This window comes from Arvicola amphibius, chromosome 6 (assembly GCF_903992535.2).
Source record: "Arvicola amphibius chromosome 6, mArvAmp1.2, whole genome shotgun sequence".
NCBI lineage: Eukaryota > Metazoa > Chordata > Mammalia > Rodentia > Cricetidae > Arvicola > Arvicola amphibius.
Genome location: NC_052052.2, coordinates 43967448 through 43994467, shown reverse-complemented (window position 1 = coordinate 43994467; position 27020 = coordinate 43967448).

Below are 27020 nucleotides of genomic sequence, written 5' to 3'. Positions count from 1 at the left end.
TATTCTGTAATATGCTATTCTCTATTTAAAAGTTATTCAACGAATGTCAGTTCACTTTGAAGTACATTTTGGTTTTCTAGGTTACATTATTAAAATATATAAATCTAAGCCTCTAAGGGACAAGGATCCAGCTATCTGCACTCTATATTAGTAAATCATTTGGTCCTTAAGATAGTTTGCTAAGTTCGTATTCTGGTTTGAATATGAGATCCCCTACAAAGGCTCATGTATTCGAGGAACTGATTAGATCATGAGGGCTTTGTCCTAATCAAAGGATTATTCTCTTGAGGATGTATAATACGATATAATTAGGATGTGGTAGAAAGTGCAACATGGAGCTTAAGTGGATCAAGTCACTCATTGGTGACATGGCATCAAAAGACATATTTTGTCCCTTGACTTTTTTCTTCCACTTTTCTTCCTGGTTGCCATGAGATAAGCAGCTGTGCTCCACCACCTTCCAGCACCACGATTCTGCTTCCCCACAGGCCCCAGGCAGTGGAGTCGGATGGCCCTCGACTGAACAACGGCACAAATGTTCCAAGGCCCTCCTTATGTGGGGATGTGAGAAGAGAGTAAAGACTGAACTCTGCACGTCAGAGGTGGTCCAGACACCTGGCTGAAGGATCTCGTTAGAGAGTCAGAAGCACCAGAGACTGACCAAGGGCTTTCATCTTAATGTTACGTTTTTCATTCATGTAGGTGTTCAGTTTCTGAAAGAAACTTGAAGTCCAACTTTTCTCTCTACCCCTGCCTTTTAGCTTTATCATCTCTCTTTACCTGAGGAAATGAGCAGCATGTGTAAGCCCAAGAAAGCCAATTACCAGAGGAGATGGAACAGATGTGGCGAGTGTGTTAGCCAAGCAGGTTGGAGAAGCCAAATGCTCATAGACTGGAATAACAAATGGGAGATGGATACCACTGTGCAAAATTCTCAAGTCTGAAGTAAGGAGGTCCTAGATTTCCATCTCTGAGGACACTGAGTCTCAGTCTTCTCACATATAAAATGGGTAGAACATAGCTTATTTGCAAAGCTGTTGAAGAGATGGGAGCAATGTATATAATGTGGCTATTAAGATGTCTGAAAGATCAAGGATTCTCAACATAGAATATATGTTTAATATATTACTAATAGCAACAATAACAACATATATACATCCATACATGCTTACATACAGACAGGAAGAAAGAAGAACCCAAACTGGAAGGATGGCTCCAAATGATTGGCCTGAAAGGTAACTCTGAATCACTCGCTAGGGAGTCAAATGTAAACAAATGTATGGGATCAGAAGCCAGGGAGATAAGAAACAAGTCAATAGGCAGACTGATGGGGATAAACAAATCAGGGTCCAGACTAGACGTAGCCCTAAGTCTGGAATTCTCATCAAAAAGTGCAGAACATGGCAGGCATCACCTTCTTGGGGCAGCTCTATCCATAGGCCTTTGCTGTCTCCATCAGGAGTCCACTGGCAACACCCTGCAGAGATGGCCACTGGACCACTGGGATACCCTACACATAGGATGCTGACCAATGAAGTATCTGGCACCTGTCCCTGGGGTCACAGCACCTCAGTGCTGGTAATTTCACAGAAAAGGTAGCTCCTGTTTCTCCTTAATCCAGTGAATCTGAGCGAGCACATCCGAAGATGCCTTTATGGCATTGTCTGGCCGGCTTCTTACCTCAGGGAGCCCAGCAGAGAGGCCTTCCTGGAAACAGAGACCGAAACTAGGGATGTATTCATCCAGTCATGCCAGCCAGGTGAATTTTTAGTGATTTCCAACGCAGCCTCTAGAAGCAGCTAGACCAGCTAGGCAGGGACTACAGGTTACGTTACAGGGTAGAGAGAGGGTACCTGAATTTATCACCTACAAGAATGACTTTCTTCTGTGACATCTGAACTGTAATTATCACCTGTCAACCTCACAGAGTTCAGAACAGTCACGGAGCAGCCAGAAACCAGTTATGTATTTAGGAGGCTGGCAGCGCGTTGAAGCTGGGTCTGAGAAAGTGACCCGGAACCCACCCACCTGTCGGTCTCATCAGTGCTGTTGGGGAAGAGGACTGTTGAGGTCTCTGTGCTAATGGCAACCCCCTCCTCTACCAGGAATTCTAGGACACCTTAGCTCCACTTGGAGCTGGAATTTTTAAGTCACTTAAGTAAGGGGCAAACAATCTCCGAGGATCTCTTGGATTCTAAGTGGAATTCTTGGCAATCAGGGGCCCGGGAAACTGGGAACACTTCACCAAAAGCAGTCCAAGATCAGCCCCCAATTAACACTGTATGTTGGCTTGAGTTTTGAAAAGTAGCACTATAGGCTTTCAGTCATTTCTGCCCCCATAAGTACCTCTCACTCATATTTCTGTAAGGAACCCTAATAAAACTCATTTGTTGGGGTGGGAGGAGACAGAGGCAGAGGCAGAGGCAGAGACAGAGGGGGAGGGCAAAGTCAAGGGGGAGGGAGAGAGAGTTATTAGATCAAGAGTTATTAGATCCCAGAGCTTAGTCTTGTTCTGTGGTTAGTATGCCGTGTGTGTGTGTGTGTGTGTGTGTGTGTGTGTGTGTAAAGGAGCTTTTATTTACCGCTGTAGGTTGGTAAGACACAAATAGGAACCTTGTAGCCAGTAACTTTTAAGGTCCTTTCTGTGCTGACATCCTAATAATCTTGTAATGGTTGAGCTGCAGCAATGTAAAGCAATGTAAAAATACTTAAAATCTTGGGCAATGCTCTTAACTTTATCACGTATTAAGAATTTCTAATAAAAGCCACAAATTAGTCAACTGTAGTATGATACTTAGTGCACAGATAGTGGCTAGCCATCGGTGGGGAAGGGCTAGTTCCTGCCATTCCACCTCACAGTACCCACTAGATTCAGCTTGTAAACTCCGTTTCTTCTAACCAGTCTCAGCACCTGGGTCTAGGACTCACAGTCTGAAGTAGAGGTAAAAATAGGCCCTATCTCACAGCCCTGTTTCAGGATAAAGTAAATTATTGTATGAGGAACACTCCCAACAGCAACCAGAACACTGCCATCCCCATCCCGACATCCTCATTGCTCACTGGATGATTCCTCCCGTGCCCACATTGTCTTCAGAGCTCTGCTTCATATGCCAAGGTCATCTGATTATTTGATTATTTACATAGGCCCCATTTCCTTGTTAGTCTTCTCATTTCTAGGAAGATCTGATATACGATGGACATTCAATCACAATTTTTTAAATAATGAATTTATTAATAAAAATGTGTCGGGGCCTATTTGTAAAGCCTCAAGTTTCAGGGTTTGAGTTTGTAGAATTTGCTACTTCTTGCAATGACTCAGTTCAACTCTCCCCAAACCACCTTGCTGAAGAGAGCATCCAATCACAGATGTGCCCAGTCTACCCTTTCTCTGACAAGAAATTAAGCAAAGTTTAGCCTCCAGGTTCCTCTTCTAAAACTTATTCAGGCATTCACTACACTTTCGTTTTAGCAAGGTCAGTGTATGGGCAAAGGCTGCTCGTTCATTCCCTGCTGCTCAGACCTAAAATAATTGCACAAAACTGTATTAATTAAAACACTGCTTGGCCAATCAGTATATTGTTTGCTAGCTCTTATATCTTAAATTAACCCATTGCTATTATTTTATATTTTACCATGAGGCTTGTGGTTTACCAGTAAATGTCCAGGGCATGTTTGTCTTCTCTGATGGCTACATGGCATCTCACTGACTCCGCTTACTTTCTCCTATCATTCAGTTTTGGTTTCCTGCCTAGCTCTACTCTGTCCTATCACAGGCCAAAGCAGCTTCTTTATTCATTAACCAATAAAAGCAGCATATGTTCAGAAGGACTTTCCATACCATCAATGTATTTCTTTTTCTGGGTTAAGAAAAAAAAAAGAAAAATGTAAGAAATGCAGTAAGCATCATAGTCTACATTTACGGTGGTTCTCAACCTTTCTAATTCTGTGACCCCTTAATATAATTCCTCATGTCGTGGTGACCTCCAGCTATAAAAGTATTTCATTACTACTTTGTAACTGCAATTTTGTTACTGTTACAAATAATAACATGAATATCTGATATACAGGTATTTCTCATAAATGACCACAAGTCCTGTCCTATAAGAGTTGAAAAATCATTATCTTGTCTTTCATGCCTTCCTGGACATTCATGTTCAAAATATGAGTGCTAGTATCCCATGTAAAAAATTCATGAGAGGTCACTTTTGGGGTCTCCTTGTTTTAAAGTACCAGTCTAGGGCATCATGACCTGAGCCATGCTCTCCCAGCATGTGGATTTCCTGCCCCTCTTCTGGTGGAACTGAACAGAGTCACTCTAGTGCCAAGTGAACTGAGTTAGGGACATGGCCAGGCCACCAGGTCTCAAACATCTGGGTAGCCCTTGGTGTGTTAGAGAGAGAAGAGGAAAAGGTATGTGTGTGTGTCGGGGCGGAAAAGGTTATTGGCAGAAGAATCTGGAGTTCAAATCCAGGCAAACTATGCTTACAATCTTGCACAAACCATTCATGTTCTAGAACCCTCCATGTTATCACCACATAAATGCTCTTTCTTGATATTGTTGTGAAGTTGAGGTTACGCTTTATTCAGGAAGCATGTTGCTCCTGGAATCTTGGAAGAGTGCCTCACTCATCCCCATCACGTCCCCTCTGATACTGCAACAGTCATCCTCTCCTTTTTAATAGGCTACATAATGGTACCTTATGGATACCTCAGACCCAATGGTACCCTGGTAATTATCTCAGCTTGTGGAAATGTCAAGGTCTCAATGTCTGAAGAGTTCTAATAGCATTTGAATTTTATTAACCTGAAAACGGTTTCAAAAGAATTATTTTAGGGAAGCAGGGCAGTCCCGAGAGCACTGCGAGCATTGAATATTTATATATGTTGAGTGGGTGAATGAATACATGAAATAATGAGTAAATGAGTGGTTAATGCCAGCCAAAGAAGAGCTGCTGGGACTCAAACTTGGGTAGCAATGAAGCCTGCATGCTAAACCCCAGATACCCAGCATGGCCACCAGAACCTTCTGACGTTTAGTGTAGGATCCAGAATGGCATAATGCCATCCTTGCAGCAGACATTTTTCTTACAGATATTTTGGTAAGATGGTTACCTAGTTGCATTTGGGGAGAAAAAGTGGAAAGAAAGGAATGTTCACTCTAGTTCCAAATAATTTTTAAAAAATCTTAACTTAAATCAATATCTACATCTCTAAGGTTTTTTTTTCCCTTTGGTGTGTTTCATTCACTATTTTTTTTTGGAAACAGTCTTTCTATGTAGCCCAGGCTAGCACTGAATCGTCTATTTAGTTCAGGCTGGACTCAAACCTGCAGAAGCCTTGTCTTAGCTTCCAGAGTGCTGGAATCCTGGCTGTATACTTCACACCTGACTCTCATTCCCTTGAATGTTAAGCATGGATTGTGTGTTCTACCTGAAGATTCACTCTTGGGCTGTGCTCAGCAACTTAATTTTTTAAATGGCCTTTTTCTTATGGTATATTCATCAAAGATCAATATAAATTTTCACTGGCTATTTTCTGGAATGAGGAAGAATCATGCTACTCAATACACAGCAAAAATATCTTCAAATCTGCTTATCATACTTTACCTAATCGGCCTATTCTGCACATCATTGGCTTAGCTAATAACATCCTGCCATTTGCTTTCTTCTCCTTTTCTTTTTCCTCATTCTTTCTCCTCCCCAAAAGTTTCTTTCTTTCTTTCTTTCTTTCTTTCTTCCTTCCTTCCTTCCTTCCTTCCTTCCTTCCTTTCTTTCTTTCTTTCTTTCTTTCTTTCTTTCTTTCTTTCTTTCTTTTGTTTCTCTATGTAGCTAGAATCCTTTCCTTGGCATTGTGGTCTAATAACCTCTCTTTAACCCATTCCTCAATTGTCATCCCAGCTCTACAGAACTTCTGTCTGCTGGCCTGCCCTTCTCAAAATTTGTAGGGGAAAAATTTTGTGGCTAATTATACTCTATTGTTTTTACCTAATTTGACAAATAGATTGTAATTAATTATAGTCTATTTTTGCCATATTTGCCAAAAAAGTGCAATTGCCCCCTCCTCATGTAGCTAATTATTACACTCAGTACAGTGTAAAAATACTAAGATTCACTCATTTGACAAGTATTTATTGAACGCAGACTACATGTCAATCACTTTCCTCGGTGCCAAGAATTAAACAGGCAGTAGACTCATTAAAAATAGGTAAAAAAAAAAAAACTACTTATGTCTGCTGATTATAAATGTAATAGGGAAAGCAAATGAAGGGGAGGGGCTGAGGAAGAGAAACGGAGTTACTTTTTGCCCATATAAATGTGTGCCAACTGATATTTGGACAGAAAGGAAGCCCTGAAATCATTCATAAGTATGCAGTGTTATTTGTGATGGCTTCAAACAAGACCCCTGTGTTATACTGCTGAGTACTGGGAGCCAGGAAGAATGTGGTACCCTTGATGGGGCCCTTTCTACTCTGGTGCCAATGATGGCACAGGCATCACCACGATGACCACAGGTTGCTCTGGATTGTCAGAGCATCTGGAATCCGCCACCTGCCCAGCGTCCCCGAGTTTTACCAGTGAGGGCGGAAGGAAATGCGAGAATGTTTTGAAGTACGGATGGGGTTTGAAGTATAAGGTTGAAAAAGTTACGTGTGTCCTTGGCTTTCACAGTGGGCACAGTAGGAACAAGAGACAGGTCACTAAGAAGAAAAGTGTGTCAAATTTGTTTTAAAATGTTTTGCATTGCATTGAACCTTCAGAAATGAAGATGTGTAAAGCCCAGGGCAAAGTGGGCAGCTGTGCAGACTGACAGGGATCTGATTTTGTGGAAATACACTAAGGGACAGCAAGTAGGACTTTTCAACTGTAGTTCCTAGGCACTCTGTATGCAGCTTTCTTTACATCACAGCGTGGAACAGGCTGCTGTCACATGAGGGCATTCAATGGAGAAAAGAGAATGCTAGTGAAGAAACTTCAGTATTTTCAATAGTGTGTGTGTGTGTGTGTGTGTGTGTGCGCGCGCGCACGCGCGCGCGCGTGCGTGTATGTGCACATGTCATGTATGTATAAATACACATGGAGAACAGAAAAGAGTAATAATCCACCTAAAACTGCAGTTACAGACAGTTTAATTGACCCAATGTAGGTGTGGATAACCAGGTCAGGGTGCTAGGTTCCCTGGAAGAGTAGAAAATGCTCTCAAAACACTGAGCCATTTTCCAGACCCTGAAGAGTGAATTCTCTAGACTGTATGACTTACTTCAGAGCAAGAGTCCTAGTTTTCCCCCCAACCCAGAAGAGAATTCTAATTTTTCTGGCATGCATCAAGAGAGAAAAGGAAGAGAATGGACAGAAGTGTCCCAAAGATCTTGCTTCCAGGTTCCTCCCAGTCTTCTCAGTGCAGAGTACCATGCTCAGTGTGCGAAGGTGGCCAGAATTGGGGTACGGTGTTTTGTGGGTGATGGCTAGCTAGATGGAGGTAAGAATGGAGACAAAGTGAAAGCCATGTGTGGACAGTCAGGGCACAATCCATGATGACAGAGGGTGAGCTCACCATGCAAAGCGCAGGTCAGAGTTACAACCAAGGATGCCAGTTGCCAGCATGGAGGAAAGGCATGCAAGTCATGTCTGACGCGCTCGTTTATACCACCAGCAATGGGAACCCATGGGAAGTCAGAGAAGGCAATGGAGGCGGTCGATGTTCTTTTCTGCTGTTTTGTGTTGTGGTATTGGGTACTGAACATGGGGCCTTTACATGATAGGGAAATGGTCTACCATTGAGCTGCAACCCAGCTTCTTCTGGACTTTTTATCTCGAGATAGAATCTTACAGTGCTTTTCAGAGGAGCCTGAAACTCAGCTGGAGCTCAGACAAGCCTAAAATTTGTAAGCCTCCTGTCTCAGCCACTAGAGAGGCTTGGTTTATAGCCCTGTGTCATCAGGCCCAGCAGGACCCAGAAAAAAAATGAAAAACTGACTTAAAGAAAAGAAATTGCTTCATCTGGGAGCAAGGGCAGAGCTTAGGCGAGAAGGCGAGGTGGAGACCAGCCCAGACACTCGGTCTAAATCAAATCCTGCTCTGTCGCTGGGCCCTGCAGCTGTCCTTCTCTGTCCACAACCATCTAGTCACTGGGGTCACCTCCCAACAGCTAGCACATCTCAGGTGCAGTCTGCTAATATCTGGGGCTCTCCTTGCAGGCTGTGTTCTCTCTCTATATCGTCCTGTTGTCCTTTCATGCAGAAATCTACATGGAGGTGGACAGGTGTTGTGAACGGTACTAGAGAAAAGGAGAATCGGGAAGCAACATCTTCAAGGCCAAAATAATAACATTTTAATTGGAAATGTACCGTGAAGAGGCTAACCTATGTAGATATATGCAAATCCTATGCAAATACACATGTGGTCTCTCCTACTATTGTCAGAACCTCAATTTGGCTCGTGGGAATTCCAAACACTAGATTCTCTTGCTTTTAGCAGAGGCTACAGGCTGTTGATGAACAATTCTAGGTTTTACCTATGTTTAAACCATAATTAAGAAATATATTGATGGCAACCTGAGCTTAATTAGCCTAATTGAATGTTGGAATTGATTGGGTCTTGAGAGAGCTTGGTCTCTGAAGTTAAGCCTTGGAGACCTCGCTGGTGTAGACGGCAAACTGAACTTAAAAGTCCCTAACAGAAATGAAAAGGAATGGGCAAGAAGCCACTGGGAGTTTTACTAAAGGGAAAGGATTTTTCCACGAGAGTTGAAAGATGAATGCTGAAATCTCAAGTCACACACAGCCATTCTAGGTCAGACCACTCAGTCAAATGGGAGAAAATGATGTCAGGAAGGGAGATTCTGGGAGACGGAGGCGGGTGGCAAGCACTGAGGATGGATGTGTCATGTGCTGCGGAACAGAACAAGGAACCTAATGGATACAGTACAGCCCAGTACTCCAGGCTCTCTCCATACAAAGCACTTGTACTATACGATGTGAGAAAGGGCTATGGGATTCTTAATAAGGTGAATGAGAAAGTATTTCAGCTATGTTGTGTGTCATTTCCTTTCAGGTATTATGAACGAATTATATAAGCTACCATAGTTTATAAACCTTGAAAAACAATAGCATGCTCCACCTTTGCCCACATTTTACAGTGTGTCCTTGGACAACTGTTTTTACATATCTGAGCCTCATTTTAATTTATTTCGTTTTTAACTAGAAATGGTACAAATCCAACTACAAGAAGGAGGAGAGTTGAAGAGCTACTGAGGCCTCGGTATCTAGTTAATCTCCTACTATGAGTGGTTGGGCTGACACACAAATCCAGGCCCATATCCATCTCTTCCATGCACATCTGCCTTAATCCCCCAACCCCACTCTGGCCCCTGTTTCTCTTTAGAGCAACTGTGAGGACTCTGTCTAGAGGTGCTGGCTCTCTCCACTTCCCCCCATCCCTCGCACAGTGGCTGGCCCACTAGTGTGCTCATACTTCAAGAGTTCAAGGTCATCTCTGCTGTCCTCTGTATCTCACGTCCTCAGCAGCATCCACGCTCAGCTCTTCCGTGAAGGCTCTCCCTTCCACCCCCGTGATGATGGGAAGATGATAAGGAGTAAGCTAGAATATACAACACAAATTACATTTCTCATTTCATTTTTACAATATTGCACATACGCATGTATGCTCATCTCTACAGTCAGACAGGAAAATGAAATTGCTGGGAGGGAAAACAGCCCAGATGTTACCAGATGTTATTTCTGAGCATGGTTGGAACTTTTCAAATTATCCACAAGGCATATATTATTTTTAATGAGAGAAAAATAAAATGGTTTAAAAAAAATCATGGTTGTACTAGCCTAGAAAGCCTTTGAACCTGGGTTTCCACCCTGCCCTTCTCCCCCAGCACTGGGGGACCAACACTCAAGAGAGGTCTGTTTTCTCTCTGAATTCCTCACTCCCTGCATTCTTGTTTTTAATTTCCAGACCTTGTTGGATGTGAAATTTAGATGCAACAGGGATTGACCTTTATGAGGTAGCATCTCCTGGGCTTTATTTCCTTAGACATCATGACGCTGGACTCATGCTTTCTCTTATAAGGGTCTTGGCATGTTAGTATGATGAAGGAAATGGGGCTGACAGGTATATAGACAGATGGAGAACGGGGATGGGGTGACGTGGGGGTGTTAATGGTGTGTAACAGGGCAGGTGGGGCCACATATTTCTGGTGCAGCTGGCCCAGTACCAAGGCCCCTTGGGCCTGCCTCAGCCCCTCTTTGGCCCACTGCCCTCTATTGTCCTTCTTCTTACTGGCTTGAGCTCCTATGGAAACCTTTGAAAATGCTGAATTCCTTGTCACCTATACAGTGTCTCAGGTTTGAGCTGCAAGAGAACCAAACACGTTTTGAAAAGTACAGTAGCCGGCCTCTAGAATATTGCAGAAACACAAAATCTCTTTTTCACAGCTGAGAATCTAACTTTCCACAAACACCTTTGGATATTTTGTAGCAATTTCTTCCTTCAGGCATGGGGCCTGGAGTGATCTTCTTATGACTTCTAAATTCTGCTCTAAAAATGTAAACTCTTGTGTGACCCTTGCAAAACAAGGGTATTTCAGCTATTCCCTGGCCGCAAACACACACCTGCCACCATGCTGCCTGTGGCTACTACATATACCTCCACATCTGTCTCAAGAATTTCTTTACTTTGATGTAGTTCAGAATCAAGTTGCAATTTCCTTCAGCTTTGGGTATTTTGCTACCTGTCTGGCTTGGACGACTCTAATCATCCTTCACTGTTGTTTCTCTCTAAGTCATGGCTCTTGGTGCTTCACTGAATAGAACGGTCCCTCTCTGTCTGGCCTGGACCTCTTAACACGAGAAGGTCAGACTTCATATTGCAAAGCTGTAACTCTCGTGGAAAACTATGTCTTCCAGGCGGCCACGTGGTTTTCTCCTTTGACTTGCATGTAAGTATCACATTACTGTCCAAGCCAGATAAATCCCAAAACTCATAAGAATTCATCTAGTAAAAAAAAGAAATAGGTTATTAAGTGTTTGGCTTAGAATTTTGACATTACCTTCCAATGATGTTTGTGTTTGTGTGTGTGTGTGTGTGTGTGTGTGTGTGTGTGTGTCTGTGTGTGTGTCTGTGTGTGTGTGTCTGTGTGTGTGTGTGTATACACCATACTAGTCAGTTTGTAATGCCACTAATGTCTGGATTTATACTGTGTTCAAATCAGTAGTCCATTCTAGATTTTTTTCCCTTGAGGCTTTTTGTAGCCTAGCACTAAATCCGCTTAGTTCTCCTTAGTTCTCTATATCAATGTTCTCCTTTGCTTAGCAAGAAGGCCGTAGGTTCCCACTCTGGAGTTATTTAGCCCAACAGTTAACAGAACAGACTTGCTGGGGACCGGCCTCAGTTTAGCATGAGGCTTATACATGCTGGCAGTGTAGCAATACCATGGCCTGGGGTAATTTGCCCACTTCCCGATGCTTCTACTTTCTTAGCTCTAACACAAGGTTAATAATTTACCCCCACATAATAGCCTGGGGTAAATATTCAGTGAAACAGGAGTTTGTGTTAATATTTAAAATAGTGCACAGAACATGGTAAACACTCAGGTCAGCTTTAAGTAGCTTTATAATTTTTAAATTTGTACCTTATTAAAGGTACTATATAATTTTATTTTTCTGTTCTCATAGTCAATATCAAGATACCTGGAAAGGTTATTTTTTTGTCCTCTTCTTATGCTTCTGCATCTTGCCTTTGTATTCATTCTGCCATTGGGTACCAGCACGTCTCAGATTGCTCCACTGAAGAGTATGCCTTTTATCAATATAAAATAACATCCTTTGTCTCACATAATGCTTTTTTGCCATGAATTTCACTTTTAACTGTGGCAAGTTGCTGCTTTCTCTGTGTTTGTTTTGTGAGCTTGATAAATATTTGCCAACCTTACCCCCCTTTCTTCTTGTTTTTGTTTTACTGCTTGTCTGTTGCAAGCAGCATATGGTGGAATTTTGCTTTTAACCCAGTACGAAAGACTCTATCTTTTATTAGGGGACTTAAACCATTTATATTTACCGTCATAACTGATATGTGAGGTCTTATGCTGGTCTTTCTGTTTTATACTTTCTCTCCTTTATGTTTTCTCCAGGCTTCTTTTGCTTCCTGTTTTTCTTATTCAAGCTAACTTATCTTCATATTTTTCTGTTCTTTCCTAGTGATTTAAAAGCTGATTATCTGTCTTTTAGCCAATCCCAGATGAATTTGCAAAAATAATACTTAAGTTCCTATAGTAATAGCAGTGTATTGGTAGGTAGGTGGCCAGGCCATGGAGCATGGAAATCAATAAAACATGTCTTAAACCCCATAGAAACAATGGTGGTCCTTCCTCAAGCCAGTTCCCCATGGTGGTGTAAAGCTCACACTGCTTGACTCTTTTGTATATAGGAGCTCATGTTACCTTCCATTTCCTCCGAGACCTAAGTACCATGTGCAATAGGCACGCCTCACTGCTAACCATTCTCCAAACCAGACAAAGTCTCACGTGCCTCCCTATTTTTGCTCATCCAAATCCCTCCTTCCACAAGAAGACCCCTAAGCCCTGATGCTGTATATGTGTGCTTCCCCTGACTACTTCACTTTCCTCTATAGATAGAATTATGCAGTAGAAGTCACTAGTTTGACCAAGACTGGCACCAAGTTTCAACCCTGCTATTTGTAGCTAATTATTCCCTAGATTTTTTTTTACATAGAACCAAATGTGTTTCACCTGCACAATGAGAGTGAATTCGATGTCTCAGTCAGAGAAGGGACTTGATGAGACAGGAAGTATATGAAGAGTGGAGTGTATGGTACAGAACAGGCATTCAAAACATTTTAAATTAAAGAATACAGAATGGAAAACAGGAGGAAAGTAAGAATGGATTTTTTTAAATTTATGATATATTTTTTAAAACCATGTTATAAAATGACTTTTTTTAGAAAGACCAATGTTCATATTTCTGAACAACACTATTGGCTCATTTTAAATAGCCCCCTCACACCACAAAACCCTTGATTTCTGGGACAGGATAACAGTCACATGGCCCACAAAGCACCTCCTGTGCAGACAGCATCTTCATTTATATTGGCCTGCCTTGCAAGGGACCACAGGCCTAGGGCAAATTTATTAAAGTGGAGTCTATTTATTCAATTTATTAAACAAGGAATATGTGAAGGGTTTTCATTTAAAGGAGAGAGGTGATTTATTCCGTTTGACTTTAGAAGGCAGGGCTAACTCAGTGAGGAAAAGTTATAGAAAGACAGATTTTAGCTCAACGTAAGAAATAGCAAAAGGTTTATTGAAAGAGGATCCATCTTTTTATTCATCTGACATGTTTTCATCAACAGAGCGTCTGAGAAGAGCTGATGCCTTTTACATAGCTTGAATTTTTTTCCTCTGGATCACCGTGGTAGACTCTTTCACATCTGCCAATGTATCTCTTTGCCATCCATACATGCTAGTACTTACATAATAACCATTCAGGCATTGTTTGTGTAATTACCCTATTACATACACAATTCTGTTATGCAGACATTAAAAACCTCAACAAAGTTATCACTTTCCAGATAGAGCAATATTCCCATGTGCTTAAGTGAGATCTCTCCCTTCTCTTTAGGGTTAATTCTCTTCCCATTGACTTCACGGTCTCCTAACAACAGAGTATGGCTTCTGCATGGCCACCAGAAATCAGATGTAAGACTAAAAGGCTCCACCATGCCATTTTCTCTCTTCCCCAACACTTTTCTTGTCTTCTGCCTATTCCCTGTCCATCTCTGCCAGCCCCCAGACAGCCCCAACACATACAGAATTAAATCCTTGGTATCTCTACCCCTCAGGCTGTGAGTGGGGCCACTTCTCCAAAGCATTGCTCATCACTGGACACCTCTTCCATTTCATGGTCTCATGTGTGCTTTCCTCATTCGTACTTGTGGAGACGTGTGTGATTTCTGGAAGTAGCAGGGAAGAGTGAATGGTTCTTCCCTGATGAGGAAGTGAAAGGAAGAAGCCATTCACAAAGCTTTGAACAGAGTTGATGAATGAATAAAGGCAGTGAGTCCCCCAAGTATAAAGTAGCAGGAAGCTGATGCCATTGTTACTTCTAAAACAGCAAATTTGGAAGTCTACTGTTTCTTGAGCAGGTGAGAGTCTGCTGTAAGTAGTCGCCTGCCATTCCAGATGGCACAGCTACTGTAAAGTAGGCTCTAAGGCGTGGGGAAGAAGAGAGAAGTCCAGATTCCCCTCCTGGTTCCTTCGCATCCCATCAGAGAGTCCCAGTGTTGGAAACAAGCCAAAGGTATTGGAGGCCCCATGACATTACCGCAGAAGCAGTCTGACAGTTCAGAGAGCCAGCAAGAAAGGGGGCCCAATAGGAAGCAACTGGCTCAAAGAGGAGACTGGACAAGCAATCTTATGGACAGAACCAAGACGTGAAATGAATATTGAGAAAAATGAGAGCATCTCCTCCAGATCCTAATGCCCAACGTTCAGAAAAGGACAGGAAAATTGTGTAAGGGTTTCTTCTTGAGGTTGCTGTCATTCTCCTCACAGCCCTGTCAAACACCATGCTAGTCAATATGGGAGAGTCATTTTGGATGTGAGGAGTCATATCCGTTCCCTCACCGGAGATTTGCAAAGTCTTGTACTTTATCCTAAATACTTGGAAGGAGAGGGTGAAGATGGTTGGATCACTGGGGTTAGTTCATCACTGCAGGCTGGGGAAAGCAGAGGCATGGATTAGTCATTGCCAGATGTCAGATGCAAATGGGATAGGGTGAGGAAGAAAGGGGCTTTAAGTGAGCAGAATGAACAAGGTCATTTCTGGAAGCTGGCTAGGCAGCTGCTGAGGAATTCCAAATGAGGATACAATGTGTGAGGAAAGAGCTAGAAGAAACGGTGCCTCCAATCTCAAAGGGCTCAGGAGCTTCTTAAATAGGTCAAACCTCACCGAATTTTTTGCTTCTTCTGTATACCAAGTCATAAGGAGATGATTTCAGAGAGGTCAAGTGTCACCTTCCTGCCCATTTCCTCCCCTAACCCTGTAACACAGGAAGGTGTCCCAGGTCCCTGAGTGTGCACCTATAGGAAAAGAAGAGCTTGGCGGTGCCTAGTGGTGTTCTTGGGTACACAGGCTCTAAAGCCAGGTTCTTTCACGTTAAATGCTCTTTTCTCAAAGCCTCCAGCTTGCAGAATTTCTGCACAGTTCTAATAACTTGTCTGAAGTTGATTCCGAAATTGGCCAATTCCAGGAACAGCAAATTTTGAGCTAATGCCCAGTAACAGGAAGAGGACAACACAGATTCTGAGGCTCGGCTACATGACAGGGAATACATCCCATGCCCTCCTAGGTATTATGTAAATTCTGTGGTCAATTTTGCAAATAGGAAAGTAGAATTCAGAGAATGGACTTCTCCAGGACCACCTGATGAGATAATAATAAAAGCAGAATTCAACCTCACAGGGTAGGAATCGAAAACTGTCCTTCTTGCCACGGTATTGTTTGTCTCCCCAGGATGAGGCATGCCACATACAGTCAGTACAGAAAACCAGGCAGAAGGGGGCTTTTCTCCTGTAAATGAATACATGCATATAACAAGGCTTCTAGAAGGACATAACAAATGAAGATGCCCTCTTGTTTCTTGCTTCCAGGATGCTGTGCATGTCAGTCCCACAGCCTGTCTGTACTTTTCTCTCCCTTCTCCACACTCCACACAGCCTCACGCTTCGCCTTCCCCTGTATCATTTTAAACTTGGCTCAGATGTCCCTTCCATGGGAAGCTTTGCATACTTATAAGTATTAGATGTGTCTTAAGGACCCTGCCCCTCCCAGACACTGAACCCCTTGGAACTCTTCCATGGGTCTTTAATCACTGTCTGCAAAATGTAGTCCACCAAATAAATAAATCCGGATCTGAGAAATTCTACAGCATGCTAGGTGCTTTATAAATATGATAGCTTTCCTTTCTAGAGACAGGAGATGGTGAGTGAAGACTCAAAAGCAGGCAAGAGAGCAATTACTTTGTTTGAATTAGCATATTCCAGGAAGTCTCCCTCTCTGCCTGTTTCTTACTGAAGAAGTAATTTCCAGGTCTCTGTGATTTGTCCAGGCCGGGTCTTGGCCAGCATCATCCAGCTCCCTTTGGCCTTGCACGCAGGGCATGGATCTAGGGCCCATCTCTTGCCACGACATAATGCCAAGGCTCTTCTGCTCACAGGGCAAAGGCAAGGCTAGCTGATGGATGGGCAGGAGCCGGGCAGCACACAAAGTAACAGTAAAACAGAATGATAATGCATTTTCTAATGGCTTCCTTCACAGCTGTGTACACTGATTTAATCTTTGCAAAGCACTCGATTGTTTATGAGGCCTCTGGGTCCAATTTTATGCCTGACTGAAGAGGTTGCTAATAGCTGCCATATTTGTGTTTAAGGACCTGCAAAGGATTAAACGAAGTATTTTAAAGCAATGAGCCATAATAAACTAATAATATATTGCAAATAATAAATGTTTTTCGTCAATAATTGCCTACAAATATGGTGAACTTTAAATGACAAAAGGTACTAATTACAAAGGCAGCCATCCCATGTCTCCTTCAGTGAAGATGGAAAGTCTGAGATGGGTAGGGAGTTTGCGGCATTTCAAGTCATTCGGGATGGTGGCATGGTCCCTGACCTCTTCCACTGGCATCATGGCTAAGAACCATCAAAGTCACTTAGTGAAATTCTGGGTTTCATTTCCACCTTAACAGGTTGGAGGGCTAAGCCATGCACTTAGATTGAAGATTGCCACACACACACACACACACACACACACACACACACACACACACACCCGCCCCCCCTGTTCTCTTCCCTGGCCTAAGGTTTCTAATGCTTGATTTGCCTTTAGGACAATTGCCAGAGGAACAACCATGCTGATGCCCTGGAGGATCTTGGAACTGTGCTTAAGTGGGACTTAAGAAAAGGAGTTCATGTTTGTATAAGTCTCTGCAAAGTGCCAACTTGGCTCGTTATTCCGTTGCAGTATCTGAGACATGGGGATATGAAATAAATAGCAGAGTACCAAAGCCACTCACGCTGTGTCTTCTTCTCTGCGCGCTCTACAGGATGTAGAAGAGGGTCTTCCTTTCCTATACCTTGGAAGAACACATTTTTTTGCCATTTCAGCTCTTTTGTCGTGAGCTATTGGCTTCTGATTCCGAGATGGTAAACAGTCATTTAAATTTGAGACTATATTTTAAACTCAATGAAAATTTAAATTATCTGTAATTCTGAAATTCAGAAAATGCGGCATAAATTTTCTGCTGCATTTTCGTCTATGAAAATGATATGAAATATTGGAATTAAATGATACAGATAAGTAAACGAAATATTAAACTATTCAGCACCTTGACTTTCAAAAAACATTAGTTGATACCATTGGATAATCTCTGACAAATATTATTTTGCAGTTGCTGAATATTCCATGAAATGTAGACTCTTGATTATTAAGATTTTCCAAATTTTGCCTTATAATTAAAAAGTCAACAAATACGGTGTCTAATGTTGCATCTCTTAGACATTTTATGTATTTTTTAATAAACAGATCAACTTTTGCATATATTTCTGATAATTTCTTTTTAATGAATTCCCAGTGTGATAGTTACTTAGTAAAGTTATTTAAATATTGCCAGTCTCTTGTTATTTGCCCCGGAATCAATCATAAAGGGTAATGATAAATTCTAGCATTCAGTGGGCACTCATAGGTTCTCAAACCTATTTACTTATTTTTAAAAAGGTACTTTAATCACAAATTGGTTTGTATTTGTTTTCTTTATTATCATATATTAAACGAGATACAGTTAAGAAGAATTTCTGGAATATTCACTATTTAATTAAAACTTAGTCTAATAGCATTATCTCTAATAGTTATTGAGAATTTTTTTCTTCTTCTATTAAGAAACTCCTTAATACAATCTTTTCCCATTTTACATAGCTATCCCTGTTCCCATTCCCTCCCCTCCTCCTATCCCACCCTCTTCCCTACCCCCCTATCCAATCCTCAGAAAGGGTAAGGCTTCCCATGGGGAGTCAACAAAGTCTGATACTTCACTTCAAGGCAAGGCCAAGGCCCTCCTCCTTATATCTAGGCTGAGCAATGTTTCCCTCCAAAGAGAATGAACTCTAAGATGCCAGTTCAAGCACTAGGGATAAATCCTGGTCCCACTGCCAGTGGCTCCACAGACTGCCCAAGCCTCACAACTGTTCCCACATTCAGTGGGCCTAGTTTGTTCCTGTGCAGGTTCCCCTGATATCAGTCCCAAGTCACTGAGCTCTCACTAGCGCAGTCTAGCTGTTTCTGTGGGTACCCCCTCCATAGCTTTGACCCTTAGCTCATATTATTGCTCCTCCCTCTCTTGGATTGGTCTCTGGATGCTTGGCCCAGCGCTTTGCTGTAGATGCTGTATCTGCTTCCATCAGTTGATGAATGAAGGTTCTATGATGACCATTAAGGTAGTCATCAATCAGATTCCAGGGGAAAGCTAGTTTAGGCATCCTCTTCACTGCTGTTGTTAGAGTCTTAGCTGGGGTCATCCTTGTGGAATCCTGGAAATTTCCCTAGTACCATATTTCTCCCCAGCCCTTTGATTGCTCCCTCAGTCAGGATATCTCTTTCCTTGCTCTCCCTCTCTGTGCTTCCCCCTTTTTGAGCATCCTGTCCCCTCATGCCGTCCCCCTCCCTCTCCTCCCCTCCCCTTCTCCTTCCACCTTCCCTTCTCCCCCTCCCTGCTCCATACTCCCAATCTTTTCAGGAGATCTTGTCTGTTTCCCCTTTCCAAAGAGATCCACATTGAATACCAGAAACTCTCCCACAAACTTGATATGCAATCTCTGTAATCCTACAAGACACACCTTGAAATCCTTTATCCTTTCAGCCAGTTTCCCGGGCCAAGCAGCAGCTTTTAGGTGTAGCATGCTCTCTGTTTCACACTCAGTGTTGACAGGGAAGACTCCGGTGAACAAAAATAATGAATTATGACGTGATGTGTGTTGGATGGAAGATCATGCAAAAAATCCAGGAACAAGGTTCCTCTGAAGGGGTCAAGGAAGGAGTATCAGGATTTTATAGGGAAGACTGGCATTTTCCATGAAGTGAAAAAAGGAAGAAGACAACATGGAGAGAACAGAGCAAGTACCAGATTCAGGACACAGAAAGTAGTGGCAGGCGGTGACACAGAGATCCCGCAGCCTAGGATGCTTATTCTTGAAAGTATCAGGTTGAGTCTGGGTTATGCAGTCTCGATGGCTTGGTCCAAATCCAGCTATTGTACATGCTTCAATATTTAATGTGAAGAATTATATAAAGGCTTAGCATGTGTCTATCATAAAATAAACAATAAATACCATTGGTAACAGCGATGGCAGAGTTAATAAGACCGTTAATAAGAGGTAATAGTAATAGTGGTGGAGGGAGAGGAGGGGAGGTGGAGGTGATGGTGGGGTCAGAGGTAGCTATCCTGAAGGTGATAAAAATGAGGTACAGACAGAGGTAGTGGAAGCTGAGCTGGTGTTTGTGATAGCAGGTATTATTTCTCAACTATTAAATGCAAGAGAGATGAACGGAACACGTATATGGTGGCACAGTGGAAAGATGAAGATGGAATAGTGGTCATATATCAAACCAACCAGGACATCATGTGCCAGTACAATAAGCTGGACAATTTTCCTGAAAGCTATAGCAATAGAGAGGAGGGCAAGGTCTTCATTAGAAACATGATGTGATCTAATTTAGAATGGGAAAGATACTTTATGCTGGGAATCCTTCCAACCCTGCCGTCTAGACGTCCAGCCACTCTCTTTCTATGAGATCCAATTTGATTTGGAGCAAACAAATAACAATGACAAAAAAAAAAAAACAAAAACAAAACCATGTTGTCGCCAGAGGATGTTACCTGGAAGGCCTAGATGAGTCAAGCAGTATGATGAGAGCCTGGTTACGATGGCAAATGGGTGCAAAGAAGAATAAAGCAGAGATGTTTCACAAGCAGAAAGGAGAATTAGGGATAGCCAATAAACACCAATGAGAAAAGCTTTGATGGTGGTCATGGCAACCTCCACTGGATGGCTTTAAGAAGGATTTTAAGTCAACCTCCACTGGATGACTTTAAGAAGGATGTTAAGTGGATTTTTTTTCTTTAATCAGATTTTACTTTTAAAAAACCCTTCCTGCTATGACCCTGTTAATGGACCTCAGAGTGAAGGAAGGAAAATACTAAAATCAGAAGAGAGGGAAGGCTGCTAGCTTTACATTTGGATTGTGATAGTGGAAATGGGTGAGCAGACATTTGGGGGGGGGCAAGTGTGCACATTGTCATCAATAGATTGGAGTAATGGAAATCACAGAGGAGTTCAGTCTCTGTCTGGAACACTCCGTACATTATAGAGAGCAGCTGGGGAAGTGTTTTCTGAAACAGGGACCCTAGGAAGAAGCGTCTTTGTCGGGGGCTATGATGAGACGGTCAGTTTGTTAAGGCAATGATGAGATGTGGTGCCACAAGCCGGGGTGTATTCCTCCTCTTCTGTTAGAGAAGGCTGTAAGGAGGAAGGTTTAGGAGGCTTGGAGGGGAAAAGACAGGATCTCTGCTAGCTATTATATGCAGCAATAACCCTCGCTGTGTTTATTGCCCATTTAATAGAGTGTACATTACAACCCACAGTGATAATCAAGATATGGGGATGCCAAATAAGCTGCAGAGATACCATAGGTGGGAAATTTATTTTCCTGCAAAAAGGTTCACACTTATGAAAATGGATTCAGGATGAGTCTCAGCCCTTGCCTTTCTTAGTCTCTCCCTCTTTCCCCAAAGAGTGAGCTCAGAAGCCTTTGAGTCTGCGCAATTGGAGGCCAAGATGGTGAGCATCCATAAACGAGTGACCTGGAAAGGGGTGACTCACCCCTGGGGTTCTGGAGGCTGCTCTTTTCTTAAAAAGAAAATGATAAGGACATGCTGGATTTTGCTGCCACTTTGGTACAAAGATAGACTCTTCCTGTCACAGCCAAAAGCCTCTTTTTGAGATTCACTGTAGTATAATTTTTCTCATATCATATGGTTGTTCTGTAAAATAAGATCAAAATGTCCCAGAAATGTTGCAACAATTAAATGAGAAAACACTCATTAGGTTGCAAGGGTCATGGTGGTGGTTGTTCAGTAAATAGTAATTCTTTTCACTTTCTCCCATTCTTTTCTTCCTCACACTTTAACAGAGTCAGCCATACCCATGAGGCACCCATATTCCTGAGGCATGGGTTTTATGTGGTCTCAGAGAGGGTAGGGAGTCCTTCCTTTTCCTTGGATCCTTGGCCCAGATGGTGGCAGTGCCTTAGCGCCTGTGTTAGCCAAGGCTCAAGCGGCCTCCTACCGAAGGTCACAGGCTCTGTTAGCCCAGGCAGTCAGTTCTCCCTCTGTTCTTGGGCGCTGGTAGTTTTGGGGGGCATCTTGGAAACAGCAGCAGCTGGTGGCTGCCTGAGCAGTAACCCGGCTGCAGGCTTCAGGAGGAGCGAAATGCAACATCTGTGTTTCTCCAGCAAAACAGCAGGGCTATTAAAATAGCTCTTGGGCACCATCTATCACTTCTATCGCTGTGCCATCTCCCTTGTTTGCACAGGCTGGAGCTGGAGGAGTGAGTCTGGAGGGGCAGTCTGAAAGATTGGTGGAGGAGTCGACATGGCCTCTGGAGACTAGGATTCACGTCCACGCTTTGCCTAAAACATCCGGGTAACATTGAGCAAGCTATCTGGATTCTCAGGGCTTCATTTTCTTCCCTTAAAGTCCTCAGAGGCAGTCTGTGGTTTCTAATGACAACCAATGCTTGGAAATCGGTGGGAGCATCCATTTCTAAGAGCAAAGAAAATGTTAGTTGCCATAAAGGATGGCAAATTGTTTGTGATTCTTACTATAAGGTCCTAGTCATAGTCCCAACTTTCAATAAGTTCCCAGTTAATATTATCTGATAGCTCATAAGTCCGTCACTACACAGTCTGAGCACAGAGTCTAAAATCACATTAAGAGTGATTTTTGTCAAGGATTGTGCGTGTCATTCCCATCTTGCAGTCTGGCCACATGGTTCCTCACAGATGTACCAGTTGGAGAATTTTCCCCGCTCCATCATACTTCAAGACAGAGCACAGATTTTCTTCTTTATGAAACTGTGAGTCCTCTGCCAGAGCAGATGACTCATCAGGTACTGTCATAACTTTCTCCAGTGCAGTAAAGGATGGGGTCAATGGACCTGAGAGCTGGGCTTACTCTGATGCTCACTCCCATTGACCAATAGGAGATGGGGAATGAGCTGGCCTCAGTCCTGGCCAATATACATAACTTCTCTGATTCCTCTGTTCCTCATGATAGATTGCATTGTATCGCACAGAACAGTATAGCTATATGTATAATCCATGCATAAGTATGTATGTTTGTATTTATGAATGTATATGTGTGTGCATGTTTTAAGAGTGATTACTATGAAGTGCTGTATGTATATTCTTCCCACACATGCAGTACAATTTGTATTGCATTTATTTCCCCATCCACTGGTATATTTGAAGAGGCAACCATGCTGCTGAATTCCTATGTACCTTTGTTTAAATAACCTAGTGCTTGAAACATGGTAAGTGTTAATGAATGTTTAGAGAATGAATTAAAACTCTAGCTAATTCTAGAGTAATTATTCATTGATTATACTGTATGTTCATGAAGGCAGTTACCATGAGCCTTCTCTGCATAGTATTCAGTTTATACATCGTTTTCTTTTTAGACTAATCATTCCTCTTCGCAGAAAAGTTGAAGTATGAATAAGAAAATTTGTATTTCTGTAAAACTTCACTCACCCTTCCAACCAGTATCCCTTATCCCAGTGCAGAACTGCAGACAAAGCTCTCAGGGTTTTTGGAACCTAAAATCTTATCATGATTACAGGATTTGCTACAGGTCGTGTGGTTATTTAATGCTACTTGTATTTTCACATTGTGTTTTCTAATGCATTGTACCATGAAAGATTTCAATTCATCATCTTCTGTTTGTGATTTTTAATAGGTTAATAGGATGCAAATAGAAGCCATATTTTTTAGTCTGTTACAAATATTGTACACAGATATCACTATGCTATAGGGGTAAAATGTAATGAAATGTAATTTAATATGATACTTCCAAGCACATGAGATTGTTCCTGGGAGCTTTATGGCCACAGTCCTAAACTGTGTTAAACCATAGCTAAAACAAGTCTAAACAAAATGAGTTTCTTTCCTCATTATACTGCCCTTCCTAGTTTGATGGCTTTTTGTTGCCCATGCCAAATGCTGTTTTGAGTTTCATGTGGTTAGGCTGGGCTATAAAGGAATTTGCAAAGATTCAGCTCTCCTCATGAGAATATATTGCTGTTTCCACTTTTAGCCTGCTCTTCAATTCACCAACTATTCTATTTATTAATTCACCAAACCCACTCACTCATTTATTTATCCTCTGCTATGTCTTGCTATAGGCTCCTGGAGTTAAGCTTTCTGTTTTTCATACTCTCATTCTTGATTCATAAGCTATGGAGTCCAGGACAACCTACCTTAACAGAACCTAAGATAGTTCCTTGTTCTTAAAGGGCTCTGAATATACAGACACAGGAAAAATGAATGTGTATTTTCACCTACATTTAGTACAGATTCCTTTACTCTAAGAATTAATTGAAATTATGTAGAACATATAACACTCAATTATTATGTAGAATGCACTCACAAACCCATTCCTTTGTCTATAAGGACACTTCCAGGTCTTCTCTCTAGATGAAGCAATAAGCCAACTTTGCTAGAGGAGCACCTAGCATGTACTGTTTAAGCTGTTTTCTTCCTGATGAAGTATAGCAGGACTCCCTACTCAAAATACATGGTAGCAGCCACCAGAGAAACATGGGCAGGGGCAGATTTGTACATCCTGGCTTGGGAAAATTCCAGAAAATGTCAGAGAGAGGAGGTCCAGCTGCTACTAATTAGGAACTCCCTCCTAGGCTTGCTTTGTTTCCTTTTCCTGCCTAGCATCACCCCGCTTCCTTCTTGGAGCGCAGTCCTATAGGCCTGTGAGATCATAGTTATAGGTTTCAGGAACTTTTGATGAGGAGGGGAAAGGAACTCACCACAACCCACGCATACCCACATCCTGACACATGTCTACTAGAGAATCCCAAGTTCCTCTGGGAATATGGACAGACATACCTCAATCCATAGAGGAACCAAAGACTCAAGAGAGGCTGATGAAAGACCGACAGTTCCTTGACTCTCTCTATCTTTTCCCTCTCAGTCCTCCTCACTGACAGGACACCTGCACTCCAGCAGGCAAGCTGGAATTACCCAATGACAGCCTGCCCTGATTTTTTTTACCGTAGAAGATCAGGATTGGCCGAGGGACTCTAAATGTGACCATCCTCTGTCAGCATCTGACACAGCCAGAGAAGCTGCTTGCCGCTCTTAGGGGTCATTTAGAAGGTGGGATCAAGGTCCACCCCAGAAAGGGTCTCCAGATGTCCTCAAGGACCCCTCTTCCCAGACACCTACGGTTCTTCACGAGGGTCCTCATAGCCAAACAGCTGCGCAGTGGTGGAGATTCTCGCTGACTCCTTTCACACTTCAGCTTAGCTTTTAAACTTGGAAGGGAGGTGAGGAGCAGCCCCGTGAGTCCTGGTCTTCAATTCACTGCCCTTCCCTGGCTTTGTTCTTAGACACCTGCCCTGCCCAGATGTCAGTTCCTCAGGGAAGTCGGAGACACTTCTCTGTAAGCCATACAAACTCACTATAGCCTTGGTGGTTTTGCCCTGTCCTCTGTGTTTCTGGTCACATGGGTTTGAATGTGTATATGATTTCATGCTTTTTATTTCCCCTGTGGACTGATTGACATAGACTCTCAAGCGTTATGAGGAAGAGCCTGGGCTCCTTCTGTTCTTTGTTTCCCCAACACAAAGCGCAGCACTCCACCCCCAGTATGTCTTGAATTTATTGAATGAATGATTGGACAAATAAAAGAATCATGTACTATTTGGCTTATATGAGGACTTTTTATGGTCTGTGAATGAGGAAATATTTTGGAGGAGGCTAAAGTCAGCCAAACCAATGATTTGCTTGATGAATTCACATGACTGAATAGCTCAACCAACCATCACACTCAGGACCAAGATGTTTGACAGAGGCACAGCAAGAATATGCATCTGGATCTGTAGGAGAAACCGTAGGTGGAATCTGGAGGAATCCAAGTTCAGCCTTCCTAACCTCTCTCTCAGGAGGGTCATATGGAAGGTATTTTACCCTATTCACAGAAAGACTCAGCATTTGTATGTAATTTGGGGCACAGGGAAGTCCTTTTGAAATTTTTATGCTTTTGTTTGTTTTGTTCGGCTTTATTAGAAAGGGTCTCCAGGAACCCAAGCTATGCCCATGGATTTTATGGGCGCTGGTGATATGCCCAGTCTCTGCTTGATAACCATCGAAATCTCAGCCTTTGGGCAGAAAAGATGACGAGCACATCTTTTGCATAAACAGTCTAGGTGTCATGGATCACTCTTAAGAGTTAAGGACCATCACAGAGCCATATGTCCAGATATCATCCAATGACAAATTCTGAAAGCAGGCCATTCATTTGGTGTGACAGCCTTGGGCACTTATGCCAGTTCTTGTCCTGGATAAGGGGCTAGGTCTTAATTTCCTCATATATGTAAGGAGACAAATACACATTTGTTCACGTATAAGCCGAGAGATGTTGTTTAGATGTGTGGACATAGTGTTGCTCAGGGAAGCAGATAAGGAGACCAAGTCTGGGGACCAAGTTGTCTGGCTTCAAAAGCCTAACTCCAATTCTGCTATGTTTCCTGGGGCAGGTCTCCAACCTCTCTGTGCTCTTTACTCAGTTGTATTGTGGATAAAGTGATAGAGCATCTCCCAGCATTGTTGCAAAGCCTAAAGGAGATTGGGGCCTCATTTTCATTCAATGGTGTTTGATATGGAGCAAGTGCACTTAGCGAATAGATGGCATTGTATTATTGCTATCGTTGTTCAGGAGTGCCAGATGTTTAGTACTCCATGTATGCCTAGCGCATGTAAGCCCAATCACTGACTCTTCACACGGCAAGCTCCTGGGTTCTAATCCCCAATCCCGTCTCTTGCCAGTGGTTTACAGAACAATCTTGATATGTTGTATGATCTTAATGATCTTGTAATCTCGGCATTCTTCATTGTCCCAGTTGCCTTGCCTTCACACACACACACACGCTAGTGTGTGTGTGTGTGTGTGTGTGTGTGTGTGTGTGGTCAGTTCTTGTGACCCAGCAGGAAAGAGTAGCCTGATGGCAGGTGCTTGGTGTGTAGAGTCAGATGTTGTGGCAGGACTCCAGCCTGTGAAAGGAGACCGCTATTCTTTACTTTGTGTTTTAGTTCATGAGTGTTGCCCACTGTGATTGGAAGCATTGTAGTGCTGCTCACTGGAGACAAAGGATGTGAGAATGGTCTGGGTGTCAACACATTAGCTCGATTATGTTCTTTCCAGAAAAAAACAATTTTAGCCTGTAGCTGTTGGACTTATTTTTCCTTAGCTGAGGTGGGAGTCTCTTGGGAGCAGAGGCAGGTTCCACAAAGGGGTGGCTGGGAGACGAGAGATTTCCACCATCACACGGTGAGTTCTCCATATTGCGTCTTTTCCTAACACTAGATCCTTGGCATCTAGCACAGGGCTGTCACCTGGCAGGAAGCTTGCAGTAAATGTTGGATGAACACATGAGTCTGATCAACTGGGGGGGTTGACTCATAGCAAAATGCTGTTGCTACAGCTTGGATGCCCCACCAAAGCCCATGCTGGAATGAATCCCCATTGTGAGGAATTAGCAGGATGGAGATTATAGGACCTTTAGGAGGCTATTGAGGTTACGTGAGGTCATAAGGGTGCGACCCTAACACAATGATACCGTGGCTTTGTGAAAAGAAGAGACCTGAACTAGAA